At 39.8% G+C, this 6667-nt stretch overlaps 1 long non-coding RNA gene across 1 annotated transcript; it reads right to left on the bottom strand.

Moving 5' to 3' along the window:
• Positions 1–230: 230 nt before the first annotated feature.
• Positions 231–2912, bottom strand: LOC139538979 (uncharacterized). The gene is made up of 2 exons (XR_011667838.1): positions 1260–2912; positions 231–1131 (listed from the first exon to the last, which is right to left on the bottom strand). It is a non-coding gene; the product is annotated as an uncharacterized lncRNA (long non-coding RNA).
• Positions 2913–6667: the final 3755 nt, after the last annotated feature.

Below are 6667 nucleotides of genomic sequence, written 5' to 3'. Positions count from 1 at the left end.
AGAGACGGCTCTTTTGGCTCCCAAACGGCTCTTTAAAAAATATATGTTTCGTATTTTTTCAAGTCAAACAGTTTGCGATAGTTTGGTGTTAAAATATAATATAACCAACTATAATTGGTGTTAAAACAATTCAAATTAAATTATTAAATGAAATCATACTCTACCTTAACCACAATGTATTTAAAAATGCATTGGTTTGTTATGAAAAAGAATGCTATAAAACATTTACATTTAAAGTATAACTTTTTAATGTATATAAACAAAGTGCATATAAATCTTACCATTCAAAACAAATACAATCTGAACAACATAATAGAATATTGCACCATATCAAATAAAAATAAATAACAATGTGCAAAACTGCAGCATCCCACTTAAAACATTAAACTAGTCCCTCTTTTCTCTCTCTTCTTTATTGACATGTTATAACCTGCAGCGCACAGCAATGCTGACCATATTTTGCTGACCACATTCAGAAATGCAAGCTGCCTCACTTTTGAGGCTCTGATGCGGTTTCTTCTCTCAGTAATTATTTGTCCCGTTTTCGAGAAGACCCTCTCAGAGGGAACGGATGTGGCCACTATGCAGAGTTTCCCTGTCATGACTTTAGTTAGCCGTGGGTAGACAGAGGCCGTGTTCTTCCACCAGCTCAGAGGATCTGCAGACTCCTCCAAATAGGATCGGACCTCCATTATGGCATCTGCTGAGGGATTCCTTCATGCTGCATCCCCAGTTGCTCTCTCGTCAAACAGCATCCAAACAGCAGACGTTTGTGGCACTACTGCTGGTGCTTCTGCTCCATCTGATCCCTCTTCTTCCTGTTGCCCTGGTGCCTGAGCCAGCTGACTGCTGGGGCTGGCCCTCCCTGCTGCTGAGGTTATTCTTTGAAGAGCCTCATCAATCGCTCTGGCATCACTGAAGGCTAACTTCTTAAATCTGGGGTCAAGTGCAGCGGTTTCTGATAGCACGTGATTATATTCCATTCTGTGGAACTTTCTGTCCATTGATGAACATAGGGTGTCCATCAACTCTGTCACATGTCCTGTGGTTACATTTTCTTCTCTCTGGTGGCTGGCTGTGATTCGCAGCAGACCCATACACTGGAGTATCATTTTTGAGGCTGTCACATAGCTGAAAAGAGAGAACAGTAGTTAGTTCAGGTTCGTGTTTTGTCTACTGATACTACATTCTCATCTACTGCTCATATACATATATAATACTGGATTAAATAATGATGTAGTAATAACTGCTTACTGTACCTCTCGCCACTGATCTCCACAGTGACCTGCTCAAAGGGTTCCAGGACTCGGCATACCTCCTCCACCACCTCCCATTCCTCTTGGGTCAGAGCATCAACAGGTGCATTGACAATGGCCAGAGTAGAGATAATGGCATCCTTTGACTCAAGAAACCGCTTCAACATATAAAATGTTGAATTCCACTTTGAAGTGCAGTCTTGTTTAGGCCTCAGCTCAGGCATCCCCATCTGGCGTTGTGTAGACTTTTTCAGCACCTACTGTGCTCCTGTGGAAGTATTCCACAGCTGCTTTCACTTCGTCCACAGTGGGCTTCATCACCTTCAGAGCATCTCTTACAATCAGGTTGATTGTGTGGGCAAGACATGGATGATGGGTCCATTTAAAAATTGTTCATGGCTTTGGTTATGTTAGCTGCATTGTTGCTAACACAGCAGACCACTTTTCCATCTACTTACCATTCTCTGGCCACTCTCAACAGTTCCTCTGCCAGGTTCTCTGAGGTGTGTCTGTCGCTGAACTCAAAGCAGTCCAGAAGACAGCTAGACATCGAAAAATCTTCAATGAAGTGACATGTAACCGACATGTAAGAAGCGGTTACCCTTGATGTCCAGCAGTCAGTGGTAAGGCAAACTGAAGTAGCTTTTTGGACTCTTTCCCTCACTGAAGCCTGTGTGCTCTCGTACAGATGTGGAATAAGTGATTTTGAACGGGTTTTCCTGCTTGGAATTGTCTACATTGGATTTAGACTATTGCTATCATTTCTAAAACCTGTCCTCCACGATCGAAAATGGCTGGAAATCGGTGGCAATCATTTTAGCCAATGCAATATCCATTTGGTCTTGTTTTGCTACAGACATTGGCATAAACTGGTCCATAGAAGACTGCGTTGCTGTGGGTTGCGGAGTAGGGCTACTGGACCGAGTGTATACATCTCTCCACCACTATCACTAGCAGGCCCGCTAGTTTCTCGACGCTCCGCTACAGTTAGCTTCACAGTTGGGTGCACAGTTCGCATATGCCGGTGTAGGTTGTGCATAGAACCTGCTCTATATGATATTTTATTTTGGGAAATTCTACACTATGCTCTAACATTGTCTACATTATTAAAATGCATCCAAATGCTACTGTGCTTCAGACTCATTTTCCAGCTGTTGTTTTCACAGCTGTCCTTCCTCTGTCTCCTCGGCTGCTAAGTGTGTGACTGTGAGTGAGTTGACTCGGCCCTCCCTCACGCATCTGTGGTTCATTGGTTGACACTGTTGTGTCTGATTGAGCAGACAGAACGAATGTGTGCGCTTGAGCATTTAGGCCTATCATTTTTTTTCGTTCTTTGAATTAGTTAATTCTATTCATTTAAATCTTTTGATTATTCATATCTTATTTTTTTATATTTTTTTAAATAAATAGATTCTGCTCTTCTGATATGCGATCCAGCTCGTTCGCGAACGACCCATCACTAGTGTTTTCAGCCACTGGTAGCTTGTGGGTGCTTTATATGCGCTACACTCAATTATGATTGCATGTCTACTTATATTAACTATATAATTATTAATATACGTCTACTGTATGATAGCTAGCAAATTAATTAGCTAACTAATGTTAGCCTGCCTAGCTAGAACTTCTGAAGAAGGAAACATTTTTTATTTCTACAATTTCCAAAAACTGACCAAACAAAAACAAATTACTTTTACGATACGTGTTTGTGCATTAGTAGCACAATTTGTAACTTATTTACATTCGTTTTTACTTACACTTGTATGTTGACTTTGAGGTTTTAAGTTTTTGGCGGCGTTTCAGGTCCCGATGTGAACATAATTGTACACTCGCAAACTCCATTAAAAACTAGGGCTGAGGGGCTGACGTTGCAAACTTCCCTTCCTTAGCTAATCATTTGGACCGACTACAAATATTGCCGCGGGGATTCCCCCAAAGCATGAGGCCGAGGGTAAGTGTGTCTTTTATGAGTTTGAAACACAGTCAAGCTAGCAAGCGCACACATTTTCTTCAAGAAATGTTCCTTTCTAGTTGGCAATGGGCGTAAGGAAAGCGAGAGTACTGTACTTGTGTTCTCGAAGGACTTCAAGTTGTTGATCAACTAAAATGACTCGTGGTTGTCATCGTGAAGAATACCGGATCGTTGGAAAACATTGATATTCCTGTAGCCTACTTTGTTACCCCTCCAAACGTGGATGTGAGATATCTGACGCACGTTTAAAACATCGAGCGCACAGGTTACCGAAAGGTAGGCCACTTTTCCTTACTTTTTTTTTGGGGGGGGGGGGGGGAGCATTTGTTCGAATTAACAGTAAACATAGTATTCTACACGGTATAGTCTATCTGTACAGTGAACACATTTTTATTGGTCAGCCATGAGTGAATTAATGTATACTTGTCATGGATTCTCATACATAGTTTAGCCTAATAATTAGACATATGGATATTTAAATATATATATATATTACAATTCTATTTAATTATGTGAGCCTAATCTTTGACAAAATGTCTTAAGCACCTGCTCTTCTATAGTGTGAGGTGATTTTTGCCCCCATACCCAGCCCCGTGATTTTAAAGTGAGGTACCTAGGGGTCCCCAGCACCCTGGTTTGGGTCTCCAGCCCCCTGGTTGAAAGTTGCTGGACTATTCAAGAGGTCTATCCATAGGCCTATATTTATTACACACTTGATAGATATCTTCAACTGACAACATATTATTACCATGTGCTGAGATTGTAAATGAACAATATGTATTTATAGTATCAATATCAAACATAGTGATCATGTTGGTTTTCATCATATTGGTTTTGCGACAGGAGATGGATTTCCAAAAGCTGCTATTGCGGGTGGAACAAGCCCTGAGCAGTGAAGAAGTACAAGCACTTGCCTTTCTTTGCAAAGATCTGCTTGAGAAAGACTGTAGCTCAGTGCCCACAGCAAGTAAACTCTTCTCTCTTCTGACGGAACAAGAACTGTTAACCACCGATCAGCTTTACTTGCTTGCTGATCTACTATGCACCATCCAGCGCCACAGCTTGATGCGAGAGCTTGGCCTCAACAACCAGCTTCCAACAACCAGCAGCCTCATCTCTCCTTATAGGTGAATATACAGGCCAGAGGTAGAAAAAGTACTTAATTGTCACACTTGAGTAAAAGTAAATGCTATACATCAAATTCCTTATATTAAGCAAACCAGACGGCACGATTTCCTAATTTTTATTTATTTTAGACAGCCAGGGGGACACTCAAAACATAATTTGCAAACTAAGCATTTGTGTTTAGTGAGTTTGCCAGATCAGAGGCAGTAGGGATGACCAGGGAAATTCTCTTGCTAAGTACGTGAATTGGACCATTTTCCTGTCCTGCTAAACATTCAAATTGTAACGAGTAAAATGTATGGAGTAAAAAGTACATTTAGTTTTTTTTTAAGTAAAAGTTGTCAAAAATATAAATTGTAAAGTACAGATACCCCCCAAAACGACTTAAGTAGTACTTTAAAGTATTTTTTACTTAAGTACTTTACAGCACTGTATTGGCCTCATTTACCACATCTGAATGGATACAACAGCTTTCCCCACAAATGAATAGCGATAAGTAGAAGTTTACATTTATAACACAAATGTAAACACTTATGTTGTTGTGTTACTGTTTCCCACATACAGAATACTGTCCTGTAATATGATGTTTTCTGAAAAAGTGTCTGAGTCATTGTATCCCACCATCTGCAGAAAGCTGCTGTATGACTTGTCAGAGAACACCACTGAAGACGAGTTGAGAGAGATTAAGTTCCTATTGGTTAACATACTCCCTCGTAGGAAACTGGAGGACAACGTGGTGAGTACGTCAAAACAGTCTGAAATTCAACATGTGTTGTCCAGAATAGGGTAGTAAACTTATATTATTTAGTGAAATATGAGTAGAAAGAATGCTTCATCTTGATGGACCAACTGACATTTACACATTTTGCTCTATTCTTTCAGACTACCTTGCAAGTATTCCTGGAAATGGAGAAAATTGATATTTTGAGTGTTATAAAACTAAACATAGTTGAAAGTATATTTGGAAGTGTCTGCCCCATGTTGAAAACAAGAATCAACCAGTTTAAGACACGGCAGGGTAAGTGTTTCAGTTTCTGTGAGTGACTAACAGATTCATTTCCCTAATAAAGTACTGACTGGCTGAACAATCCTTTTCATTGCCTGTGTATGCCTGTCAATGATTTAGTACAGTATTATGACTCAGATGTGTTATGCAATACTATATTCACTCAGGGCCAGTAAACCAAAAAACAGGGGTGGGATTGTTAAGACCAAGGTCTTCTTCTGCATGTCTTCCAGAAAACCAGGTAACAGAGAATGCTTTATTTCTTACATTATCTTGATATCCACCAGTCCTTATGAACATTTCTCAGTTTCCATCTTGATTATCATCACAGAATGTCATGACTATTATTTTCCATCAGGCTGTCTCCATGCTTCCAAGGAGACCTGTGTCATGTGGACTATCAGGTAGGAACTGTGACTACAGTAGATGTCAAATCTTCTTCAATATGTTATAAAACCTTTTATTTCTTTTTTCTTTTTCATTTAACCTTTTATTTAATTTGCTAAAACATGCGTCCATTTATTTTCCTGTTTGTCTTAGTCGAACAACGTGGACATTCTGACACAATGTTCTTTCCCTCTTCGTACTTCTCTTCAGCTTCACAGCCTTCAACTGAGGTCAGTGACTAATGTTCAGGGTCACAGCCTTCAACTGAGGTCAGTGACTAATGTTCAGGGTCACAGCCTTCAACTGAGGTCAGTGACTAATGTTCAGCTTCACAGCCTTCAACTGAGGTCAGTGACTAATATTCAGGGTCACCGCCTTCAACTGAGGTCAGTGACTAAGGTTCAGGGTCACAGCCTTCAGCGGAGGTCAGTGACTTTTTTATTTTTTATTTATTTAACCTTTATTTAACCAGGTAGGCAAATTGAGAACACGTTCTCATTTACAATTGCGACCTGGCCAAGATAAAGCAAAGCAGTTCGACACATACAACAACACATAGTTACACATGGAGTAAAACAAACATATAGTCAATAATACAGTGAAAAAAAATAAGTCTATATACAATGTGAGCAAGTGAGGTGAGATAAGGGAGGTGAAGGCAAACAAATATATGTATAAATAAATAAAAATATAAAAGGCCATGGAGGCGAAGTGAGTACAACACAGCAAGTAAAATAAAAACTAAAAAAACACTGGAATGGTTGGTTTGCAGTGGAAGAAAGTGCAAAGTAGAGACAGAAATAATGGGGTGCAAAGGAGCAAAATAAATTAATAAATAAATACAGTAGGTAAAGAGGTAGTTGTTTGGGCTAAATTGTAGATGGGTTATGTACAGGTGCAGTAATCTATGAGCTGCTCTGACAG

This window comes from Salvelinus alpinus, chromosome 14 (genome assembly GCF_045679555.1).
Source record: "Salvelinus alpinus chromosome 14, SLU_Salpinus.1, whole genome shotgun sequence".
NCBI lineage: Eukaryota > Metazoa > Chordata > Actinopteri > Salmoniformes > Salmonidae > Salvelinus > Salvelinus alpinus.
Note: the sequence above shows the minus strand (reverse complement) of the source record. Positions and strands in the feature narration are given on the sequence as shown.